Source organism: Meles meles, chromosome 4, assembly GCF_922984935.1.
Source record: "Meles meles chromosome 4, mMelMel3.1 paternal haplotype, whole genome shotgun sequence".
In the NCBI taxonomy this organism is placed as follows: domain Eukaryota; kingdom Metazoa; phylum Chordata; class Mammalia; order Carnivora; family Mustelidae; genus Meles; species Meles meles.
The window spans coordinates 8057213-8084579 of NC_060069.1; the positions used below are offsets into that span (position 1 = coordinate 8057213).

Here is a 27367-nt window from a genome sequence, read left to right on the forward strand (position 1 = left end):
AAAAGTGTTGCCTAGAGCAAGAAGTCAATGGCTTTCTTGATGTCACACCCCTAATAGCTGATAGACTAGGTAGTGGCAGCCAAGGATTTCTAGCTATGCCTCAATACTCATTCCATAAAGTCCTGTTTAAAATGATTTGACACTGATAGTGATGAGGAAGAACATAATATGCATTCCTATTCAGATTGGGTTAAAATGTCTCAACAGGTCAAACAGTTCTAATTTCCAACCCAGCTTTCTTGCCAAGAGAGTACTTGTTACTGTCTTGGATAATACACCATTCTCTAGACCTGGAAGGCTGTAGGTGCTTTGCACTCTATATATTCCAGAACATGGAGGACAAATTTCAATACTGTCATTGGTGATGTCCCGAAAGTGGCAGGTAGTCAACAGGAACTGATTAAGTTCTGTGTTCATCCCAATGGTGGAATCACTATTATACTACATGCCACATAAGTTTTCAGACCCAATCAAGATGCAGAGCAAAAAATTCCAGCAAGTTGAAGGGGAGTTTTTACCTTCCAAGTCATTACCTATCTACTTAGTTATTTCTTAATTCCTCTTGTCTAAGGAAAGAGAGGTTCTTGGGTGCCTGGGTGCTCAGTTGGTTAAGCAACTGCCTTCGGCTCAGGTTCTGATCCCAGAGTACTGAGATTGAGTCCTGCATTGGGCTCCCAGCTGCTTCTCCCTCTGACCTTCTCTCTCATGCTCTCTCTCACTCTCTCCCAAATAAATAAATAAACAAAATCTTTAGTCCCATAGTTATAAAGTATATTAGATTTTTTTTTCCTCTCTTCATTGGAATTCTCAGAGAGATCTTCTAATCTGAGGTATGTGGGAGGAAAAGCAGCTAGATAAGAGCAGTCCTCTATTTGCTGCCCAATATGGTAGCAACTACTAGCCATATGTGTCACCGAGTACTTGAAATGTGTCTAGTGTCACCGAGGAACTGAATTCTATTTCTTTTAAATTTTATTTAACTTTAATTAAATTTAGATATAGACACTGATTTACTTATTGAAAAGTGATATGAATGTTTGGAGAAACTTGATTATATGAATCTACTTTTTCAACTGTAAATTTTAATATAAATACAGGTATTTTCTGTAAAAATTTAGAGTTAAATTGGTATGTGTTCTAAGTGTAAAATGTACAGAATTCAAGACCTAATATGAAAAACATGCATACTATCTCACTTATATAAATTACTGTTAAAATGAAAAAATATATATATATTAGGTTAAATATATTAAAAATTAATTTCACCTGTTTCCTTTTACTAATTTAAATGGCTACTAGGAAATTTAAAATGACATAAAAGGCTCACATTTGAGGTTTACATTGTCCTATTATGCAATAGCACTGTTCTAGATTCTAGAGAATCTAGATTTTGGGTTTTGTTTATCTGCTTATTTGCTTGTTTAAAGAACATTATGGCCAGTATATATTTTGGCTTCTTCGTCAAAATCATACTAGGGACAAGTTATACCATCTGAAGAACCCAAAGATAGTTTTTCTAATTACACTCTCCCAATAAATTAAAATTTGGCATTTGGTTTGCAAATTTGTCTCAGATAATTTGTGTCAATCAACCAGCATCTGATCAATTATCAAATAAAATTAACACTGAAGTTCCAGACTCAAAAAACTGAACTGGGGAATGAGCCATGATACAGAACACAGTGACTACTAAAATCCAGGTCCCATGGCGTTCTTTCTATTTCTGCATTAGAAAAAGTCAAATATTTGAGAATAAATATCACATTCTGCTAGTCTTCTTTTATATGACCCAAAAAGTAACCATATAAAAAGGAAACAGTTACATACAATCCATACACACACACACACACACACACACACACACACACACACACATACATATAAAGTCTAAGGAAGAAGCTATTTTAAATAGCAACTGAACTTGAACCAAATATATGGCAAATGATAATAAATATATATCCTTCATATGTACAAATAAACCTTTATCAGTTAAAGGAAGTTCCTTTAAAGATCATAGCCTAAAAGATAAACACTCTTTGTCCTAAGCCACTACTGACAAACTAAAGCTGTCATTATCATCAGAGGCCCCTTGGGATGTTATACCAACCCCAGAAATTATATTCAACGGCAGCAGCACTATTCCATGCTCGCACCATTCCTAGAGACAGATATCAGCTATCACCTCCATTTTAAGAACTGGATAATCGATTAATCACAGAGAAGTTCAGCAGCACATTCAAGGTTTAATATTTGCTAAAAGCTGCTTATTTCTGCTTGGACCCTGAGCTGTCCTTCTGGAAGCTGCTATCAGATGTGTAAGGTGCTTACTAATAGGCAGTAAGCCCACCTCAGAGGGTCTCTTAAGGTTTTACACTGAAGCACACAATTTTGTCAACTGTGCTTCTTTTCCCTATAAAAATAAAACTTGATCAGCACAATTCATTAACAAATCTTTAATCACTACCTTTTTTATGAATTAAAATAAAGACAGTTTAGTATATTTATATAAATTTTAAATACCTACCTTTAAATTATCTTTTCCACTAAATTCCACCATTTTAGATTTTTTTTTTTTTTTTTGGACACAGATCACAAGTACACAGAGAGGCAGGCAGAGAGAGGGGGAAGCAGGCTCCCCGCCGAGCAGAGAGCATGACCAGGGGCTTGATCCCAGGACCCTGAGACCACGACCTGAGCCGAAGGCAGAGGCCCAATCCACTGAGCCACCCAGGTACCCCTAAATTTCACCATTTTAAACCTCCATCTAACTTAAACCTGGGTTTATTCCAGATTCTAATTGGAATTCTCCCTGATTTAATTGAATTGTAATTTCTGCAATAAGTCTCATGTCTTCAGAATAGCATAAGAGCTCATCACGGAATCCTCCTGAGTTAATCTATTCCTTTTTCTCCCCCTGATTTTAGCTTAAGAAACCATTAATTTCATAGGCATCTAGGGTCTCATTTGCTTGAGCCCTTTCTCCCTTCAGAAGATGCACCATTCCTTATACCTTTCCCTCACCCTAACCCCTAGAAAACCTTGGGTTTTACTCCTTCATTCCCATGCTTTACCTCTGCAGCACTGCCCACTCTGGGCTTCCATTTCCAAGCAGAAAGAACCATACATGCGGCCGTCTTGGTCTCAGCTCTGTGGTCTTATTTCAATCAGGGAAACATTCCTATGGCAACGAACATGCATCACCATCTCACTCCCCCTTCCCTGAAAGTTCCTTATTTGCATGGCAGACGTTTGGCAAGGACACTGAATTACTTTCACTTGCCTAGCAACTACTAGTCTGTTCCAGCCCTTCTAAAGGGACTTAGCTTTTTTCTATTTATTAAAACATACTTGGGGACTAGCTGGCTGCAGAAAGGGCAGTTGCCAAGTCAGCCTCCTGGGGCAGCAGCCTGAAGCACACATAGCCCTTAGGCAAACTGAAGTCCTCTCCTGACCCAAAGTTAAAAAAAAGTTCACAGACTCGGCAATAGGTCAAGAATAAAACGCTCTTTAAGAGCTCTCTTTAGGCTAATTCCAGGGAAAATTTCACATTTTGAGAACCTCAAATCTTCCTCATCCTCAGCTATACAAGGAGTCAAATAATTGGTATATTAGTCTCCATTCATAAAACCACAAAAATGCACATTACACAATAAAATAAGCCAATGCTCTTCCTAATGTATGAGAGTCTCTTTTTGGGGGGTGAGAGTGGGTTTACAGGAAGCAGAGAAATAACTCCTACTACAAAATTAGAGACAGTAAGCCTCAGAAGCCCTGTACATATAAAAATTAAGAACCAACAAATGAGACCAAAAACTCTAAATGATGCTTAATCAAATAAAGAGACAGGGCAGGGGGGTGCCTGGTTGGCTCAGTTGTTAAGCATCCAACTCTTGATTTCAGCTCAAGTCATGATCTCAGGGTCGTAAGATTGAGTCCCGCATCAAACTCCATGCTGGGCATGGACCCTACTTAAGATTCTCTCTTTCCATTTCCATTTGTCCCTCTCCACCTATAAACAGATAGATAGATAGATAGATAGACAGACGGACAGACAAAAAGCTGCAAATGTGATTTTTGATTTTAAAAACCAGAGAGGGATAGCTGAAGAGAAATATCCCTTAGTCACTGCCAACTCAGTAACAAGAAAACGGGAACCATGTTATAAAATTAATTTTTTTCAACTTCCAATGGTTAGAAAGAACACTCTGTTTTAAAAAAATAAACCATTAAAGTTCATTCCACATTATCCTCAGTCTCCTAAATATTCCTACTCTTTTCTTACAAACTCAAGAGAAAAAAAAATCCCTTGGTACTCATTATAAAACCCCGGAATGCTCTTGATATTGCCATTTTATCTGTCTATTGTTCTCCCAACTCCAGGAAATCTCTGAAAGCCAGACATAATAACTGTTGTGACAGCTTTCAGTAACAAGAAGTGAAGTTTCCTGTCAAAAGAAGTGCTCTCACCATTTTCATCTTATGTAAAACAAGATAATTCTACAGGCAAGTTCATAGACAGAGCCTCTTTAAGACCCTGAAAATCTATTATAATAGATTATAATAGGATAAAAGAATGAATCAAAATGACAGATAAATTTGTGGGAGTTTTCCCTTTTAGCTATAGCAAACTCTGATTTATTTCCAATTAGTACTGCTTCTTTGGTCAGAGAACTGTCCTTTTACTCCAGAGCTACTAAGAGCAAATTCCAGATATTAATCTAACAAAGGAGCAGAAAAATATGGTGCTTGGTACTTATTTGAAATAATCTAGATCCCAAACTAAAAGGAGTGGGTATGAAACATGCTACATTATAATGCTCTTCCAGGAATTATTTAAAGTCACCAAGATTCTAAACCTCCCATAAAAACTAGAGACCCACATCTTCAGGAGAGATTTACTGGTCAGATGAGCAGAAAGAACACAGTGTGCTCCTAGAGGAAGGGTGTTGGACCAGGATTTAGAAGCACTGAGGTCCAAGTACTATACAGTCCTTCACGTGGAAAGCAGAGACTCACCCTCATTTACCTCACTTATCCCATGTAAATAAGTGGGGACAGATGTCAGAACAAGTGAGATAACAAACATATGGAAACAATTTGAAAAAAAAAAATGGGATGCCAAAATGACCTTACTATTAAAAAGACCAAGTGTTTGCCTTTGTGAAATTATAATATAAATATAATCCTGTTTGACTTAGTTTCCTTATCTGTTAAATGGGAACAACAACCCTTCATGGATACTATAAGGGTTAAATGAGAAAACATGAAATGTTCTTACACTAATGTCTGTCATAGATACAGCAAATGCTCAAAAATATTAGCTATTGCCTGTAGTGCAAAGCTACTTAGAACTATGAATCCCTAGTACTGGAGAGTCCCTAGATGTGACACGTAACAGCATAAAGTGAAAAACATGAGATAAGAACATAAAGCAGGGACTGGCTATGCCCACAGAACCTGCTTTCCTGTAACTAGTGGCCAACTAAACACAAAGCAATAACCACAAAAGGATGTCTGGAATAAAATTTTGACCAAGGACACAGCAACTCTGAGTACAGCAAGAGGCAAAAGACTGCATCAATCTCTCTACTAAAAGGTTAAGTGGCTTATACACTAAATATGACATGCACAGGGACAGGGACTTTTCTCTGCCCCTGGCTGGTTACATGGTAGGTTCCCCCCAAACATTTGAAACATGGATAGATGAATGGGTAAGATGATCAAAGGCTGTGCATTCAATACAATCCTCTTGTGGTGCTCCAACCACAACAGTCTGCTTAATATTATGACAGTCTATGTGAAAATCAAAGGAAAAGTGTATTCTTACACTTTCATTATTTACTCAGTGTTCACTGTAGGTCAAGAACAGTGCAGTAATTTTATAAATAAAGGTTTGTTCATACAACTATAAAATCTATCCAGTTTTTGAGGAGAAAAAGTTGGCTTTTGTTGACTGGACTCTAGTCACAGTGGAGATAACTAATTACCTACCTCCCTAATTGGCTTCCTGTAGGCAACACTCTCTGCATCCAAACCTTAGTGATGCCATTTAAGTGTCAATACATTTTTATCTTAAGAAATCCAGGGAAAATTGAAAGTCTTGCTCAATCTACACATTTAATGTAATCCCTATCAAAATACCATCCACCAATACTAAGAAATACAAACAATTATAAGAACATATTATGAGCAACTATACACCAGCAAATTAGGCAATCTGGAAGAAACTGATGCATTACTAGAGACATGTAAACTACCAAAACTGAACCAGGAAGAAATAGAAAACCTGGACAGACCCATAACCAGCAAGGAAATTGAAACAGTAATCAAAAACCTCCCAACATGAAAAACAACCTGAGGGTTTTGAAGGGTCAGGGGTGGGAGTTTGGGGAAACAGGTGGTAGGTAATAGGGAGGACACGTTTTGCATGGAGCACTGGGTGTTGTGCAAAAACAATGAATACTGTTACGCTGAAAAAATAAATAAATTAAAAAAAACAAAAACAAAAACAAAACAAAACAAAACCTCCCAACAAACAAGAGCCCAGGGCCAGATGGCTTCCCAGGAGAATTCTAAATATTTAAAGAAAAATTAATACCTATTCTTCTGAAACTGTTCAAAAAAATATAAATGGAAGGAAAACTTCTAAACTCATTTTATGAGGCCAGAATTACCTTGATCCAAAAACCAAAGACCCCACCAAAAAGGAGAATTACAGACCAATATCCCTGATGCAAAATTTCTCACCAAAATACAAGCCAATAGGATTCAACAGTACATTAAAAGGATCATTCACCACAATCAAGTGGGATTTTTTCCTAAGCTGTAAGGTTGGTTCAATATCCACAAATCAATCAATGTGATATAATAAAGAACAAGAATCATATGATCCTCTCAATTGATGCAGAGAAAGCATTGACGAAATACACCACGCTTTCTTGATTAAAACTCTTCACAGTTTAGGGATAGAGGGTACATACCTCAATATCATAAAAGCTATCTATAAAACACCCACAGCAAATATTATTCCCAATGGGGAAAAACTGAGAGCTCTTCCCCAAGATCAGGAACACACAATGGATGTCCACTATCACCACTGCTGTTCAATAGAGTACTACAAGTTCTAGCCTCATAAATCAAACAACAAAAAGAAATAAAAGGCATCCAAATTAGCAAAGAAGTAAAACTCTCACTTTTTGCAGATATGATACTTTATGTGGATATGACACTTTATGTGGAAAACCCAAAAAACTGTACCCTAAAACTATTAGAACTCATATAGGAATTCAGGAAAGTGGCAAGATATAAAATCAATGCAGAGGAATCAGTTGCATTTCTATATACCAACAACAAGACAGAAGAAAGAGAAATTAAGTTGATCCCATTTACAATTGCACACAAAATCACAAGATACCTAAGAATAAACCTAACTGAAAAGAATCTGTACTCAGAAAACAATGAACGCTCATGAAATAAACTGAGGAAGACACACACAAAAAAATGGAAAAATGTTCCATGCTCATGGATTGGAAGAACAAAAATTGTGAAAATGTCTATGCTACCTAGAGCAATCTACATATTTAATTCAATCCCTATCAAAATACCATCAACTTTTTTCAAAGAAATGGAACAAATAATCCTAAAATTTGTAATGGACCAGAAATGGACCCTCGACTTTAGGGTCAACTAATCTTTGACAAAGGAAGAAAGAATGTCCAATGGAAAAAAGACAGTCTTTTCAACAAATGGTGGTGGGAAAAGTGGACAGCCATCTACAAATGGATGAAACTGGACCATTTCTTTATACCATACGCAAAAATAGACTCAAAATGGATGAAAGACCTAAATGTGAGACAGGAATCCATCAATATCCTTGAGGATAACACAGGCAACAACCTCATCAACCTCAGCTGCAGCAACTTCTTCCTAGACACATCTCCAAAGGCAAGGGAAACAAAAGCAAAAATGAACTACTGGGACTTCATCTAAGTAAAAACCTTTTGCACAGCAAAGGAAACAGCCAACAAAACTAAAGGCAAGGTAAGGAATGGGAGAAGATATCAGCAAATGACACATCAGATAAGGTGCTAGTATCCAAGATCTATAAAGAACTTAACAAATCAATTAACTCAACACCCAAAAAACAGATAATCCAGTCAAGAAATGGGCCAAAGACATGAACACACATTTCTGCAAAGAACACATCCAAATGGCCAAAGATACGTGAAAAATCAGGGAAAAACCATATCACTCAGCATCAGGGAACTACAAGTCAAAACCACAAGGAGATACCATCTCATAGCAGTCAGAATGGCTAAAATTAACAAGACAAGAAACAACAAATGTTGGAGAGGATGCAGAGAAAGGGGAACCCTCTTATGCTGTTGGTAGGAATGCAAGCTGATGCAGCCACTCTGGAAAACAGTATGGAGGTTCCTCAAAAAGTTGAAAATAGAGTTACCCTACAACCAGCAATTGCACTACTGGGTATTTACCTCAAAGAGACAAATGTAGTGATCTGAAGGGGCATAGGTATCCCAATGTTTATAGCAGAAATGTCCACAATAGCCAAACTACGGAAAGAGCCCATATGCCCATTGACAGATAAATGGATAAAAGATGTGATGTATATGTATACACACACACACACACGCACACACGTATGTATACACATATACATGTATATATACATACATATACATGTATATATACATACATATATGTACACACATATACATACATATATATATACACACACACAATGGAATGCTATTCAGCTATCAGAAAGGACGGAATCTTACCATTTATATCGACATGGATGGAAATGGAGGGTATTACGTTAAGTGCAACCAGTCAATCAGAGAAAGACAATTATATGGTTTTACTCATTTGAGGACTATAAGAAACAAAATAGGGGATCATAGAGGAAGGGAGGGAAAACTGAGTGGGGAAAAAAATCAGGGAGGGAGAATAACCATGAAAGACTCTTAAATATGTAAAGAAATGGAGGGTTGCTGGAGGCGAGGTGCGTGGGGAGATGGGGTAACTGGATGATGGGAATTAAGGAAGGCACGTGATGTGATGAGCATTAGGTGTTACATGCAACTGATGAATTACCAAACTCTCCATCTGAAACTAATGATATAGTACATATTAGCTACCTGAAATTAAAAGAAAAATCTTGCTCAAATAATATAACCATACCAGATAGTATCCAAGGAATTTAAGGGCATGTAATTAATTATAATAATACCTTACAACAAATTCATACTGACAGAAGGAGGATATGGGTAACAATACTGAATGATGAATGAATCTTAAAGGAGTGACATTTTATTACAGTAACTCAAATTAAGTGCTAGTAAAATATTACCAAGTGGATATCCTCAAAGGACTACTTTAATGATTAGAATCCCACATAATTAGTACATAAGATGCAAAGAAATGGAGGGATTTGAGAACCATCCTTTCTTTCAAGCAGGTTAATGTTTCTTAGAAAACTTACACTATTCATTTCCTCTGTCGATCCTTTATTCATAGATAAAACAAGGTAAACTTGATATTTACTCTGAAGAAATTATTAAGGACTATGAATTAATGGGGCTACAAATGGATGGCACTGCCAAAGAGAGATCTAGGGCTCGGTCAGATGGCTGCAGCCAACTACACATGAATTTATTTTTAAATGAGTATTTATATTCCACTGTCCATGTACATTATCATGAGAGGTTCATCTTTGGAAACAAAGCAGAAAAGAAGTGGTGAATGAAATCAGTGTACTGAATGGAACAGAACGGGTAGAAGAGAGTACATACTATTGTCCCCTTCCTTTCCTATTTTTTCTTTCTCTTCTTATCCAGTATTCTGGGATACACTCTAAGAGCTTTTTCAAACTGAGGGGTCTGGAGAAGATGCATCTGACAATGTAGACTCAAGGAAAGTACACATGCAAACACTTTCATCAAGGCTCAGTGGATGGAGTTAACACATTTCCAAAGCACTCCAGAAGCTGCATTATAAGGAATGATCAATGTTATTCATCTCACACAACCACCTGTGAGACAAGGAAAGCAGGCATCTTCATACTGATGTAGTCAAGGCCAGACTATCAGAAAATAATAGGGTCGAGCATTAGTCCAGTCCTCCCACTTGGCCCAGCAATAGCCCCATGCTCCACTGCCTCAGAACATAACAAAACTTATTTACAAAACCCCATGGTAAACTGACAAACCATGGCATCCCATCTATCCTATCTGTGGGAAGCAGAGACTTGAATGAATTAGAAGAGGTGATTCACAGCCCTTGGCCTTGCTGTGATTTCACAAAAGACAAAAGACTTGCTGGTTCTGGAACAGCTACTTTTCAGTTGTTAAGTACAGCTGAATCTGCATCTACTCTTCTACTAGTGAAAAACAGGGCTTGGGGACAATGTCTAAAGGAAATTACCCGTTGCTCTGAATTTTTCTTAGTAAATCTGAGATGTACATTGGAAGCAGGAGTGGCTAGTCTTATAAGGGTAAATGAGAGGCAACTGGAAAGTTATTTTGCAAACATAGAACTTAATATAAATGCTTGATTAATTTATCTCCCAGACTTTGGGTGTTCTCTTTCACTTCTTTTTCGAAAGAATGATTCCATGTAAAGGCTCATGGTACTCTACAACCATAAGCAATATATTAACATGGGGGACATTATTTTTTTCATGAGAGATGTAGGAAAAATCTGATATAATATCAGTTTTGGGTTGGAGAAATCTAACGATTAAAAAGTCTTAAGACAGTCTTGGGGTTATTGCCTCACCTGGATGGGTATCAGAATCCTAAAGAACAGCTTACACTCAGCTGGGTGTTAGAACCACTAATCAATCAACCCCCAGAGACAAGGCAACCTGGTAAATACCCAGTGGCTTATTAAATTCATGCTTCTCCCTCCCCCAGAAAAGCTTAAAAATAAATCCTAAGGAAGGGTAGTTTTTAAAATAGCTACCCTCTCCAGGACATCTGGGGGGCTTTTGTGGGTTGGAGAATTGCAAACTTTACACAGTTGCTGATTACTCTAACAAGCAGCTGTAACTGTTCAAGGGGAAAACTAGCCAGCAACATGGATTTCAAGGACTACATTTTGAGAACTGCAAAAATTTGTCAAATTCCTTATGCCTGTTATTTTTTTCCAAACCAGTGCATCTAATCCAATTCCACAAATCTTCATTTAACATTTATTAGGTACAAGGCATTGGGGCCTTGCTTATTGGATTCAGATTAAAACGTGACAGTTCAGTCACAAGCAAACAAATAGACCTAGATAAACACACACACCACAGTAAATGCAGTACAAATGAACCTGTTGCAAATCATTAGAAAGGACCTATGAGGTCAGCAGTGATTTCCATGGCAACAATAGCCAATGGCATTCTGTCATTTCCAGCTCCTAATGCAATGATTTGAGATCTGAGTTGGCTTTTGAAGAAGGCCTAGATAGACATGCTGTTTTCCATCGGGAAGTTCTGCTTTTATCTCTGGCAGAAAGGAATGCATTCTTTATTAAAGGTTCTTCACTGTCTGCATAAAAAACAGAGAACAAAGGTTCAGAACTCTTAGTCATTAATTCATTGGGTTTTGATAATCATCAGAAACTGTTTATCTCTAGCCCATTAAAAACCATTTGGTCACTCAAATGGGATGGTTCCCTGGATCAAGTTTCAACCTCACTTGTTCCATTTGGGACCAACACTCCTTTATTGATGTGATCTCTTCCTACAGTAAACTATCACCCTGTGAAAAGGCCTGAGCATATTTAATCCCCAGCATATCCAGCCAAAATGACTATTATTTGAATTAAATGCAAATAAATCAAAATGAAATATATTTTCCTTTGAATGCATTAGTATCTTACAGGTGAAATTAAGAGTGTTTAGCGAAATATGTTTTGGGTCATGCTAAACAAAAGTCAGTTTACAATTTGACTGAATTTGATAATATGGTATTCATCCTGAAGGGAGAGTGTCTTAGAAGGCATTTTACAGATAACTTAGTACATCTTCACAGTAGCCAAGATACTAAAAAACAAAAACAAAACAAAAAACCCCAAAATAATAAAAAATGTACATGGAGAATGACCCCATTTCATTTATTTATGTAAATAAATTTGTATATGTACCAAAAAGAATAAACTACCTAGCAATAAATTTAATGAAAGAAGTGGAAGACCTATACTATGAAAACTGTAAGACATTGATGAAAGAAATTGAAGATGACAGAAAAAAACCAGAAACATCTAGCATGTTTATGGATTGGAAGAATATCATTAAAATGTCCATAGTACCCAAAGCAATCTACAGATTCAGTGCAATCCTTATTAAAATACCAATAGCATTTTTCATAGAAGTAGAATAATCCTAAAATTTGTATGTGGTTCCTTACAAATACCTTGAATAGCTGAAGCCACCCTAAGAAGAACCAAGCTAGAGGTATCACAATCTCAGATTTGAAGATATACTACAAAGCTATAGTAATCAAAACATTATGGTACTGGCACAAAAATAGACACATAGATCAATGAAGCTGGTAAAAAGCCAGGTCAGTTAATTAATATGATCAAGTAGAGAGATAATGCAAGATGGTAGAGGAGTAGGATACCTCAGTTTCATCTGCTTGCAGGAATTCAGCTAGACAGCTATCAAATCATTCTGAACACCAGCAAACTCAATTGGAGATCTAAGAAAATAAAAGCTGCAACTCTACAAATAGAAAAGTGACCACTTTCTTCAAGTTAAGAGGTACGGAGAAGTGAATCTGAGGCAATATATGGGAAGACAGACCATGGGGGGAGGGAGCTTCAGCAACCTGGCTACTGGAAAGTGATATGGCAGTGGAACACAAAATCAGAACTTTTATAAGTCTGTTCCCATGAGGGGCATTCCTGCCTGAAAGATGGTCAGGTGACAAAGTGGGGAAGAATCCTAGGTCGGACAGTCTGGTCTCTGGATCCCCAGGGTAGCAGGAAGTCCAGGGGTGGGTGCCTGAGTGCAGCAGAGATCCCAGGCATTGTAGGAGAGAAGCAAGCTGCAATCAGCAAGTCCCCATCCCACTTGAAGCAGGTACATCCCTCAAGAAGATGCAGGGTTTGGAGACTCCAAATGGGGTTGTGTGCTGAGATAGAAATGCTGGGTCACAGGCTGAGGTGAGCACAGAGTGCCTATGGAGACCAGGGAGACAGGCGTTGACTGAATGATTTTCTCTGAGCATGCACTGAGGAGTACAGTCCCAAGATTTTGCTCTGGAGGTGGAGATTGGGAGGCTGCCAGTTTCATGCTCATCCCCTAAAGCAGCATGGAAAGCCTTCAGGAAACAAAAACCACATAGAGCAATCCAGAGCCACTTACTTAGCCTGGAGAGGCATAAATTACCAAAACTGAATCAGGAAGAAATAGAAAACCTGAACAGACCCATAATCAGCAAGGAAATTGAAGTAGTAATAAAAAAAATCTCCCAAGAAACAAGAGTTCAGGGCCGGTGTCTTCCCAGGAGAATTCTACAAAACATTTAAAGAAGAACTAATACCCATTCTGAAGCCTGTAACATACAATGGTAAAAATACTAGATTGGCAGCGGACTTATCCACAAAGACCTGGCAGGCCAGAAAGAACTGGCATGATATATTCAGAGCACTAAACGAGAAAAACATGCAGCCAAGAATACTATATCCAGGTAGGTTATCATTAAAAATAGAAGGAGAGATAAAAAGCTTCCAGAACAAACAAAAACTGAAAGAATTTGCAAACACCAAACCAACTCTACAGGAAATATTGAAAGGGGTCCTCTAAGCAAAGAGAGACCCAAAAAGTACTAGATCAGAAAGGAACAGAGACAATATACAGTAACAGCCACCTTACAGGCAATACAATGGCACTAAATTCATATCTCTCAATAGTTACCCTGAATGTTAATGGGCTAAATGCCCCAATCAAGAGACACAGGGTATCAGAATGGATAAAAAAACAAAACCTATCAATATGTTGCCTACAAGAAATTCATTTTAGACCCAAAGACACCTCCAGATTTAAAGTGAGGGGGTGGAAAACAACTTACCATGCTAATGGACATCAGAAGAAAGCTGGGGTGGCAATCCTTATATCAGATCAATTAGATTTTAAACCAAAGACTATAATAAGAGATGAGGAAGGACACTATATCATACTCAAAGGGTCTGTCCAGCAAGAAGATCTAACAATTTTAAAGATCTATGCCCCTAACGCGGGAGCAGCCAACTATATAAACCAATTAATAACAAAATCAAAGAAACACAATGACAATAATACAATAATAGTAGGGGACTTGAACACTCCCCTCACTGAAATGGACAAATCATCCAAGCAAAAGATCAACAAGGAAATAAAGGCCTTAAATGGACCAGATGGACATCACAGATATATTCAGAACATTTCATCCCAAAGCAACAGAATACACATTCTTCTCTAGTGCACATGGAACATTCTCCAGAATAGATCACATCCTGGGTCATAAATCAGGTCTCAACCGGTATCAAGAGATTGGGATCATTCCCTGCATATTTTTAGACCACAGTGCTCTGAAGTTAGAACTCAATCACAAGAGGAAATTTGGAAAGAACCCAAATACATGGAGACTAAACAGCATCCTTCTAAATAATGAATGGGTCAACCAGGAAATTAAAGAAGAATTGAAAAAATTCATGGAAACAAATGATAATGAAAACACAAGGGTTCAAAATCTGTGGGACACAGCAAAAGCAGTCCTGGGAGGAAAATATACAGTGGTACAAGCCTTTCTCAAGAAACAAGAAAGGTCTCAAATACACAACGTAACCCTACACCTAAAGGAGCTGGAGAAAGAACAACAAAGAAAGCCTAAACCCAGCAGGAGAAGAGAAATCATAAAGATCAGAGCAGAAATCAATGAAATAGAAACCAAAAAAACAATAGAACAAATCAACGAAACTAGGAGCTGGTTCTTTGAAAGAATTAAGAAGATTGATAAACCTCTGGCCAGACTCATCAAAAAGAAAAGAGAAAGGACCCAAATAAATAAAAGCATGAATGAAAGAGGAGAGATCACAAGCAACACCAGAGAAATACAAACAATTATAAGAACATATTATGAGCAACTCTACACCAACAAATTTGACAATCTGGAAGAAAGGGATGCATTCCTAGAGACATATAAACTACCACAACTGAAGCAGGAATAAATAGAAAACCTAACAGACCCATAACCAGTAAGGAGATTGAAACAGTCATCAAAAATCTCCAAATAAACAAAAGCTGAGGGAAAGATGGCTTCCCAGGGGAATTCAACCAAACATTTAAAGAAGAATTAATTCCTATTCTCCTGAAACTGTTCCAAAAAATAAAAATGGAAGGAAAACTTCTAAACTCATTTTATGAGGCCAGCATCACCTTGATCCCAAAACCAGACAAGGATCCCATCAAAAAAGAGAATTACAGACCAATATCCTTGATGAATACAGATGTGAAAATTCTCACCAAAATACTAGCCAATAGGATCCAACAGTACATTAAAAGGATTATTCACCACGACCTAGTGGGATTTATTCCTGGGCTGCAAGGTTAGTTGAACATCCACAAATCAATCAGTGTGATACAATACATTAATAAAAGAAAGAACAAGAACCATATGATACTCTCAATAGATGCTGAAAAAGCATTTGACAAAGTACAGCATCCCTTCCTGATCAAAACTCTTCAAAGTGTAAGGATAGAGGCACATACCTCAATATTATCAAAGTCATCTATGAAAAACTCACCACAAATATCATTCTCAATGGAGAAAAACTGAAAGCTTTTCCGCTAAGGTCAGGAGCACGGCAGGGATGTCCATTATCACCACTGCTATTCAACATAGTACTAGAAGTCCTAGCCTCAGCAATCAGAAAACAAAAAGAAATTAAAGGCATCCAAATTGGCAAAGAAGAAGTCAAACTATCACTCTTTGCAGATGATATGATACTATATGTGGAAAACCCAAAAGACTCCACTCCAAAACTGCTAGAACTTATACAGGAATTCAGTAAAGTGTCAGGATATAAAATCAATGCACACAATCAGTTGCATTTCTGTACACCAACAACAAGACAGAAGAAAGAGAAATTAAGGAGTCAATCCCATTTACAATTGCACCCAAAACCATAAGATACTTAGAAATAAACCTAACCAAAGAGGCAAAGAATCTGTACTCAGAAAACTATAAAGTACTCATGAAAGAAATTGAGGAAGACACAAAGAAATGGAAAAATGTTCCATACTCCTGGATCGGAAGAACAAATATTGTGAAATATTTGCTATGCTACCTAAAGCAATTTACACATTTAATGCAATCCCTATCAAAATACCATCCATTTTTTTTCAAAGAAATGGAACAAATAATCCTAGAATTTATATGGAACCAGAAAAGACTTCGAATAGCCAAAGCAATATTGAAAAAGAAAGCCAAAGTTCGTGGCATCCCAATTCCAGACTTCAAGCTCTATTACAAAGCTGTCATCATCAAGACAGTATGGTACTGGCACAAAAACAGACACATAGATCAATGGAACAGATAGAGAGCCCAGAAATAGTCCCTCAACTCTATGGTCAACTAATCTTTGACAAAGCAGGAAAGAATGTCCAATGGAAAAAAGGCAGACTCTTCAACAAATGGTGTTGGGAAAATTGGACAGCCACATGCAGAAAAATGAAATTGGACCACTTCCTTACACCACACATGAAAATAGACTCAAAATGGATGAAGGACCTCAATGTGAGAAAGGAACCCACCAAAATCCTTGAGGAGAACACAGACAGCAACCTCTTCGACTTCAGCTGTAGCAACATCTTCCTAGGAACATCGCCAAAGGCAAGGGAAGCAAGGGCAAAAATGAACTATTGGGATTTCATCAAGATCAAAAGCTTTTGCACAGCAAAGGAAACAGTTAACAAAACCAAAAGACAACTGACAGAATGGAAGATATTTGCAAAAGACATAACAGATAAAGGGCTAGTATCCAAAATCTATAAAGAGCTTAGCAAACTCAACACCCAAAGAACAAACAATCCAATCAAGAAATGGGCAGAGGACATGAACAGACATTTCTGCAAAGAAGACATCCAGATGGCCAACAGACACATGAAAAAGTGCTCCACATCACTCAGCATCAGGGAAATACAAATCAAAACCAAAATGAGATACCAGTTCACACCAGTCAGAATGGCTAAAATTAACAAGTCAGGAAATGACAGATGCTGGCGAGGATATGGAGAAAGGGGAACCCTCCTACATTGTTGTTGGGAATGCAAGCTGGTGCAACCACCCTGGAAAACAGCATGGAGATTCCTCAAAAAGTTGAAAATAGAGCTACCCTATGACCCAGCAATTGCACTACTGGGTATACCCTGAAGATACAAATGTAGTGATCTGAAGGGGCACGTGCACCCGAATGTTTATAGCAGCAATGTCCACAATAGCCAAACTATGGAAAGAACCTAGATGTCCATCAACAGATGAATGGATAAAGAAGATGCGGTATATATATACAATGGAATACTATGCAGCCATCAAAAGAAATGAAATCTTGCCATTTGTGACAATGTGGATGGAACTAGATGGTATTACGCTTAGCGAAATAAGTCAATCGGAGAAAGACAACTATCATATGATCTCCCTGATATGAGGAAGTGGAGATGCAACATGGGGGGTGTGGGGAGTAGGAAAAGAATAAATGAATCAAGATGGGATCAGGAGGGAGATAAACCATAAGAGACTCTTAATCTCACAAAACAAACTGAGGTTTGCTGGGGGGAGGGGTGTCGGGAGAGGGCAGTAGGGTTATGGACATGGGGGGGGGTGTTTGCTGTTAAGTGTGTAAACTTGGCGATTCACAAACCTGTACCCCTGGGGCTAAAAATACATTATATGTTTATAAAAAATTTTAAAAATTGTTTCTTTTAAAAAAAAAAAAAAGAAAGAAAATGCCTCCAAATCAGCAAAGAAGAAGTCAAATTCCTACTCTCTGCAGAGAACATAATACTGTATGTGGAAAACCCAAAGACTCCACCCCAAAATTGCCAGAACTCATACAGGAATTCAGCAAAGTGGCAGAATATGAATTCAATGCACAGAAATTAGTTGCATTTCTATATACTAATAATGAGACAGAAGGAAGAGAAATTAAAAAGTTGATCCCATTTACAAATGTACCCAATAACCACAGGATACCTAGGAATCAACCTAACCAGATGCAAAGGATCTGTATTCAGAAAACTATAGAACACTATAGTGATCTGAAGGGCTACGTGCACCCCAATATTAACAGTAGCAATGTCTACACTAGCCAAACTATGGAAAGAACCCAGATGTCCATTGACAGATAAATGGATAAAAAAGATACACACGCAAATACACACACACACAATGGAATACTACTCAGCCAACATCAAAAAAACTGAGATCTTGGCATTTGCAATGATGTGGATAGAACTAGAGGGTATTATGCTATGTGAAGTAAGTCAATCAGGGAAAGACAATTATCATATGACCTCACTCATATTTGGCTTTAAGAAACAAAACAGAGGACCATAGGGGAAGAAAGGAAAAAATAAAACATGATGAAATCAGAGAGGGAGATAAACCGTAAGAGACTCAAAGGAAACAAACTGAGGGTTGCTGGAGGGCAGAATGGTGGAGGGATGTGGTAACTGGGTGATCAACATTAAGGAGGGCATGTGATGTAATGAGCACTGGGTATTACATAAGATGGATGAATCGCTGACCTCTACCTCTGAAACCAATAATAATAAAAAAGTAAGCTTAAAAAAATAAAATAAGTAACAAAGGAAGGGGAGGGAGGAAAAACTTAAAAAAAAAAAAGAACTAAGGCAGAGTTTAGGATTTACTGCTTTTTTATGTTTTAGAAATATTGTCTACTTCTAAATCTATTTTGAGTCAATATGCAAAAACTTATATAGATATGTATATACACATTCATGAATATTTATGTATTATTCAAAGACATAATTAACTTCATTGACAAATAATTTAAGGTACTAACTAGATTTCATGGGCATCAATTACAATTCTACAAGGATCTAGCACAGATATACTGTCGCAATTAATGGCATGTCAAATTGGTGGGAAAATGGTATTGATATACAATAATAAAGCAATCTGATTCTCATAAGACCAAGTAGTGTAAGCATTGTTCAAAAAATGTCATTTATCTAAGATGACAATCAAAATGTTCTCATATTTCAGACAGAAGTGGTGGAACTATCAAAGTAAGTATATTTATTTTGGGGGTTGTGTTTTATGGAGCAAGAAAAAGAGAAAATAAAGGTGAATATTCAAATCTATCATTCAAATATTTGGCTACTTGTTGCTAAATATTCAGAAACATTTGATTTTCTTCTATATGGTGATACTATAGAATGATATTAATAATTTTCATCCAGATGTTTTGGCATCATTTGATACAATCTTATTGTAGCAAACTGACTTCTAAGATGGTCCCCAGTCACTCCTGACTTTGGGATGTGTATGTGTAATTCTCTCCCTCTAACTGTGGGCTGTAGTTAGTCATTTCATTTTAACCAATATAAAATGAGATATTAGTCCTGTGATTAGGGAACAAGGGATTGTGACTTCTATTTTTCTAGCACACTCTCCCTTTGTTTCTGGCTTTGATGAAGCAATTGGCCATGTTGAAGAAGCCCATGTGACAAAGAACTGTTTCATGAGCCACCGGCCAGGGAGGAACTAAGACTCCCAACCCAAGGACTCTCAAGTAACTGAACTAACCAACAGCCACATGTGTGAATGTAAAAGCAGATTATTCCCCAGAACCTTCAGGTGACTGTAGTCTTGTGAAAAACTCTCAAGTAGAATTCCTAGCTTAGCTGGGCCCATATTCATAACCTACGAAGACTGGGATATAATATGTTTGTTTTTGTTGTTTCATTGTGATAAAGTATATATAATGTTTATTGTTTTAACCATTCACAAGTGTACAATTGAGTAGCATTATATACATTCACAATGTTGTACAACCATCACCATTACTTATACCCCAAACTTTTTCATTGTCTTTCAAGGGTTTATACCCATTAAACACAAATATTTCTTTCCCCTAGGGAAAAAAATACGATCAAGTAATTCATGGCAAAGACAAGAATGTACAATAGGGAAAAGATGGTCTTTTCAAGGAATGGTGTTGGAAAAAATGGATAGCTATAAGCAAAATAATGAAACTGGACCACTTTCTTACACCACACACAAAAATAAACTCAAAACGGATTAAAGACTTAAATGTGAGACCTGAAACTATAAAACGCCTAAAAGAAAACATAGACAGTAATTTCTTGGGCATCGGCCTTAGCAGTATATTTGTGGATAGGTCTCCTCAGGCAAGGGAAACAATAGCAAAAAATAAGCTATTGTGACTATCCTAAAAAAATAAGCCTTTGCATAGTGCAAGCAACCATCAATAAAACAAAAGTCAACTTACTGAATGGGAGAGATATTTGCAAGCGATATATCCGATAAGGATTTAATATCCAAAATATATAAAGAATTCATACAACTCAATGCCAAAAACCACACAATCCAATTTTAAAAATGGGCAAAGGACCCACATCGGGCTCTCTGCTCAGTGGGTAGCCTGCTTCCTTCTCCCTCTCTGCCTGCCTCTCTGCCTACTTGTGATCTCTGTCTGTTAAATAAATAAATAAAATCTTTTTTTTTTTAAAGAAAGGGTAAAACACCCAGAGAACCCAAGATTTAACCATCACAAATATCCTGTAAGCAGGATTTGCTGAGAAGTATCCAGTATACTCAGACATATCCTAAAGTCAATAAATGAGACCTTGAGAACTGCCTTGAGATCAGGAACAAATGAATATATATACCTCACCAAACAATGAAGAGCCACTTCAATAGATAACTCCTAGAGATATCAGTCAAGGAAAATAAACAAGAGAAAATAAACAGTTATCAGAGACTTAGCCCCACTTCGCTCTGTTCAAATGCAGGGATAGGGTGAAATTAGGTGAGAAAATGTCATCTTGAATGTCTGTGTGACTTAAAAAAATTAACATCCGTTTTGTGAGGTTGGAAGGGGGGACTTTACTCATTACTTTGTTTTTAATATTACCTAAAATTTTATAAGAGATAGAAAATAAAATATATAACAGAGTCATCATCATATGCCCCTTTACATTACAAATGACCATCAAATATTCTAAAAATAAAGGAAGGGGTGTATCTTCTGAGACTTGACCTGTCAAGTCAGTTCTGCTACAATACTTGTTTTGAAAACACAAATTTGTTTTAATTCAAGAGATATAATAGGGAACAATTTGAGCACAATGAAAATTTTGTGTTTTTATAAGCAATTTCATTCTCAAAAACAGCTAGATTCCTGTGGAAAACCACCTGCAGCTGAACTAAGTGTATGCACATATGTGGACAAACCAACCATCTACTAGCTACCTAGTTTGTGTGTTATAAACTACCTGCCCAAATCTGCTGTTGCAATATTCAGAATTTAAATAGTCCTCTATATATCATTTCACAGTAACTCACAAGCTGCAACATTTCCAATGTCCACTTCCACAAACAAACTTAAAAACAAAAGCAAGTGATTTTATATTCAGAGTCATTTTGTTCCTGGGGGTACTTACAACCAACATTTTTCCCCCTTATCACCACTCCTTTCGTAACCCAGATCCTTGTTTCACTATAGTCAATAGCAGATGCCAGAATTTTTTAGTTTTTTTGTCCCCTCCCCTGCTCAGTGAAAAAAGAGCTGTTTTCTTTAGGAAAGGAAAAAAAAAAAAAAACACACACAACCACATTGCTATTAATGTGAACAAAGTATATAGACTCTCATGGCAGACACAGTCTCAAAGCCCTCACGGCTTATCCTTGTTTTCCAACAGAGGGAATATATCAGTACAGACCTACCAACTATCTTCCACCAGAACTAAATGATGCTCTAATCTCCTCCTTTATGGAAAACTACTGGGGAGAATGAGAGGAAGGAAGGGTATCAAAGGCAGTTTGAACTCTGTTTACTGATGGCAGCCCAGGGCAAGGCTGAAACCCAGTATAAGTCTATGGCTATGAAAGAGACATATTTGTTAGACTTAATGTGAGCTATGGAGGAAAACCCATGACTAATGTGTGTGTGCATATATTCAGTATACTTGGAGATATATATATATATATGGCTCTTGCCCTGCTTTAGGGCAATTTACAAAATGTAAACAGAATCTTAATAATCTTGGCTACATAAAAAATGAGAAAAGAGGGTGATGAAAACCCTCAGTTCAAAATGGGACACAGGAGAAAGAGAGATTTGGTTGAAGGATAATCAGACACTGAAGCCATAATACTGGGTTCAAATAGTCATTCTGCCATTTATTTTCTGGGCAAGTAATCTAAACCTTTTGAATTTCAACTCTTCATAGAAGTTGAAACACTCCCTACCTAAATAAAGTAGAATACTCCCTAACCAAAAGTGTTACTTTCATAAGAGATGATAAATTCTGCCCTGAATCTCAGATTGGTGGAGTATCCCAGAGTTCAGACACAGTCTCAGTTGTCTGGGACTCTATGAATCTGAAGGACAGGATATGAGCTCCTCAGAGCCAAGGGGCAGTAGGTCAGAGCCAAGCAGGCTCAAAGGAATGACAGAACTGAGAAATCTCAGGATTGTAGCCTCATCTCAAATTACTCCACATTGGTGAACCCCTAGGACAGTGGTTCTCAAACTGTCCCTGGACCAGAAGCATGTGAATCACCTGGGAACTTGTCAGACATATGAATTTTGGGGCCTTACTTCCTATTTACTGAATCAGAAATAAGAACTAGATTTTAACAAACCCTTCAGAAGATTCTCACCTCCAGAAGATATACACTCAAGTTTAAGAGCCACAATCTTATGAGACAGAGTTTTGCTTCAGAAGCTTTAGGAGTTTGTATTTGTTTCAAATCAGGATTTTGAAAAGGTCTGATTTAGTAGAAGAATCCCAGTATCTCTCAGGCCCTGTTCTATAACTTTGCAACGAATTCCACATCACCGTCTGGCTATGTGAGAGTAGGATGCTAGTCACCCAGCAATGCTGGCCATTTCCTCAGACCATTAGAGGTATGTCCCAATCCTAACGGATTCAGAAATATCACAAACATGTGGATCAAATGGTACTGGAGGATTTGTGAACAGAAAGTAGTGCAGGATGTAATCCTCTTAGAAAGAAAGGAGTATAGAAAAATAACCTACTGAAGAGAGTAAATAGAGTCCACAGTGGATACTTGCTTTCACAAGCCCAGCACAGACTACTTACTTCTTTAAAAAAAAAAAAAAAAAAACATTTAATTTAAATTCCAGTCAGTTAACATGAGGTGTGATATTAGTTGCAGGTGACAATAGGTGTTGAACACTTTCATGCTCATCACAACAAAAATACTCCTAAATCCCCAACCCTCCACCCACCTCCCCTCTGGTAACCCCTCTGTTTGTCTCTATAGTTAAGAGTCTATTGATTTGCCTCTCTCTCTCTCTTTTTTTCCCGACTACTTATTTCTACTTGTCATCCTGTCTGTTCAATGTGTGAAGTTGTGGTTGCATGCTCAAACAGGACAAATTGCTATACCTGGGGACTAGCTTCCTTTTCTCCCCTCACCACATTCAAATCAACTCCAGAATCACCAGAGTTTGATTTTATGAAGCTTTAAAAACATCTAGGCCCCTTGATTTTGTTTCTTTTTCATTTCTCTGCTTGCTCACCTGATTGCATTTTCACCAAACCTCTAAGGGATGATGGGGGAGGGGGAGAAAAAAAAGAAGACAATACAGTCAGGCTTGATGAAAAAGAGTTGCATTTACAGTGGAAACTAAAATATAGAAATTTGTGATGAATTAGTGGATTTCAGTTATCCTGTAGAGTTCTACCAGGGTTCCTGTCTCCACTTACCTATACTAAAAAGAAAATCTGTAATAGCTACAAACTGCAACTCCCAAGTATTCTATGACATACTAATGTTGCACCAAAACTAAGATCAGTCCAGTTTGTAGGCAGGAGGCTGCACCTTGTGCAAACTGTTAAGAAGATGCTACAAATCATAATAATTGATTTAAAATGAAATTACTAAGGGCACCTGATGTGATGAACACTGGGTGTTATATGCAACTAATCAGTCATTGAACACTACATCAAAAACAAAACAAAAAAGAAATTACTAAACAGAATAAAAACACACTGAACAATATCTATGGCACAGACTTGATCATTATTTATGCATGCAGTAGCAGGCAGCTCTCAAATTTTCCCACCATAACCTTTTTGAATTTTAGAAATTAAATAACTCTCACAATTACAAAGGAATATTTATGCTACACAGAAAACTGAGTAAATGGATATACATTGTGTCTAATAACTGCATAAAATTCCAAGGAATATTTTTGGTTACAGTATTTGTCTTATTCCCTTCAGAAAGAGAGCTTATCACTCTAAACTCTCCCCAGAGATACATGGTACCTCAATTTTGGAGATATTGCATAAAAGGAATCACAAGTCATGGAATGTTGTAATTAGAATGAATACTAAAAATCACCCAATTCAATTCTCCCTCATTTTATTGGCAAGGAAATGGAGTACTGGGGGATTCAATATCTGCCAAGATCACATGGCTAGTCATCTCCAGTCCTCTGTTCTTTCCACCATAGCATTCTGCCTCTGAGTTTCAAGCAGAGTGAACCAGGGATGACATCTCTGAATCACACGAGCAAGTGCACCCATGATATAGAAAGGTCGCCTTCAGAGACAAAGTCTCCATAGAAGACCTATCAAGCCTTACAATGTTCAAGCAAAATCCAAATATGTGGGGTTACTTTAGACCACTTTCTCTAAACCTGGATTTCACTCCACTTAAAAAGAAGGCATTCACTCTACCCATATCACTCCCTCCAGTACGTTGTAGCTTAGAGGTTACGGCTGTTCACTGCCAGGGTTTAGGTAGTGACTTTCAAGCCCTAAAGGTCTCAGAAACATAGGATGTGTCACCTGCTTCCTTCCAGGTATCGTGGTGTATCAGGAGCAATCACTCTCTTCCAGTTTCTATGAATTGATGTCTAGGTTTTGCTGGCAGGTAAATTTCTTTCATCATTTGACTTTACCAGAAGGCCAGGGAATAGAGGCTCCATGGAAGAGTTTTCCCACTACACACTTTTCCCTATGGCTGTGCAGCTGAAATCTAATCAGCATATGCATTCATACCATGTATACCTCCTCCTAGCCCTCTTAGGGGAAGTCATTTTGTCCTTCAAGGATTATGCTCACCTTGTAAAAAAGCTGAAAGTAGAGGGGTGCCTAGGTGGTGCAGTCTGTTAATCATCCAATTCTTGGTTTCAGCTCAGGTTGTGGTCTCATGGTTGTGGGATCAAGTTCCACATCAGGCTCTGTGCTCAATGTGGAGTCTGCTTGAGATTCTCTCTCCCTCTCGGACTCCCACCTATACCCCCTCCTTCTCTCTCTCTCTTTGAAATAAATAAATCTTTTAAAAAAAATTGGAAGTAGGAAGTTCTCCAATAATTAGAAAAATAAAAAGATTCCTAGGATTGCAAAAAGACTCAGATAGAGGTTTTAAGATTTTCATACTCAAGAAAAGATGAGACAGAAGTATTTGGAGGACATTTAATCCCTTAGCAACTGCTTTCTAGGCTCAAATGGCATGGAATTCAGTTAGTTTATAAATACTCCATATGGAAGACTCCAATAGTCTATTTTTCCAAGTGCTTTGTTATTCAAAACTTTCAGTGTCTCCGTGCTTATAGAATAAAAAATAAGGTTCTCAGACTATAGGGCAAGGTTTTGCTTTGTTTTGTTTTGTTTTTTTACAATCTGCTCAACACTATTTAAATAAGATTAGTTGCTCACTCTCTTAAAAATCCATGCTGTATTAGTTACCTATTGCTGTGAAACAAGTTAGCCTAAAATTTAGTGGCTTAAAACAGCAATAAACATCTCACACAGTTTCTGTGGATAAAGAATCTGAGAGCAGCTTAACTGGATGATTCTAGTTCAGGGCCTCTCATGGGGTTGCAGTCATGATGCTGTCCAGGGGTGCAGTCATCTGAGGCTTGGCTGGGGTTGGATAATCTGCTGCCAAGATGGTCTTTACATAGTCTTGCCACATGGATCAGCCCAAAGAGATGCTTGTCTCTTAGGACATGGCAGCTGTTTTCCCTCACAATGAGAGACTTCAGGAAAGCAAGCTGCAAGCTACAACGTCTGTTTTAACCTAGCTTCACAATCAATCATTTCTGCAGTATCCTACTGTTTACACAGACCAGCCCTATCCAGTTAGGTAGAGGACTATACAAAGGTGTCAATACCCATAGGTGGGAATCATAGAAGACTACTGGAGGCTGAGAACTGTACCTACTATACCAGCCCACTTCACTACCTTAGCAGATATAACACGAATAGTACAATCTCTTTTGCAAAAAGTAACTGTAACTACTAAATGAAATCCAGTATAAAAAAGTAGATTGTAGGGGTGCCTGGGTGGCTCAGTGGGTTAAGCCGCTGCCTTCGGCTCAGGTCATGATCTCAGGGTCCTGGGATCGAGTCCCGCATCGGGCTCTCTGCTCAGCAGGGAGCCTGCTTCCCTCTCTCTCTCTCTCTATCTGTGCCTGCCTCTCTATCTACTTGTGATCTCTCTCTGTCAAATAAATAAATAAAATCTTAAAAAAAAAGTAGTTTGTAGACTGAAAATATGTAAAATTATTTCTCAAGTACCACCCTTTTTAAGGCCTGCCTATACATCATTGTTTCCTAAAACCTTCACTTCTCAGTTGAAGTTCCAGCCTCTTCCTCTGAGTTCGGAATATGCATATTCCTACAACAGTCTTCTCACATTGTGTATTTACTGTTTTTAAATGAAATTCACCCACATTGGGTTATAAGTTCCTCAAAGTCAGAATGTCCCAAGACACCATCTACAGAATAGTTAGTAAATGTTTGATTAGCTGAACTGCCATAACTTTAGAAGGTCCTTTATCCTTCAACCACCATCCAAAGAGAAAGGGAGGGCTTTCTGTACATACTGTTCATGGAGTATACAAGATATAACAGAGAGAAAGGTTGATTTTGGTTCTAGATGTCCAGAGCATCTTGAGGCATGGTAAAGAAAATAATTTGGCACTTTTGAACGTCTTTGTATATCAAAAGCTGTGGTCCTGCAATAAGCAATGGACTTTTGAAGAATGCATGTCTAGCCAGCTCCCCACTTACACAGGGAAGTCAAGGGAGGTTTGGGGTAAGAGTCTTAAAGGCCAA

At 37.7% G+C, this 27367-nt stretch overlaps 1 protein-coding gene across 6 annotated transcripts in view; it reads right to left on the minus strand.

The window, feature by feature from the left end:
* Nucleotides 1–27367, minus strand: part of TMEM108 (transmembrane protein 108) — a 371538-nt gene that overhangs the window by 252135 nt on the left and 92036 nt on the right. The window contains exon 1 of one of the 6 annotated variants that reach the window (XM_046001481.1): nt 3072–3141. The exons of 4 other annotated variants lie outside the window; for them this stretch is intronic. The gene's annotated coding sequence lies outside the window, so the exon portion shown is untranslated. Of the gene's footprint in view, nt 1–3071; nt 3142–27367 lie in introns of those variants that run through there. One more of the 6 variants, XM_046001483.1, reaches the window with a different exon arrangement.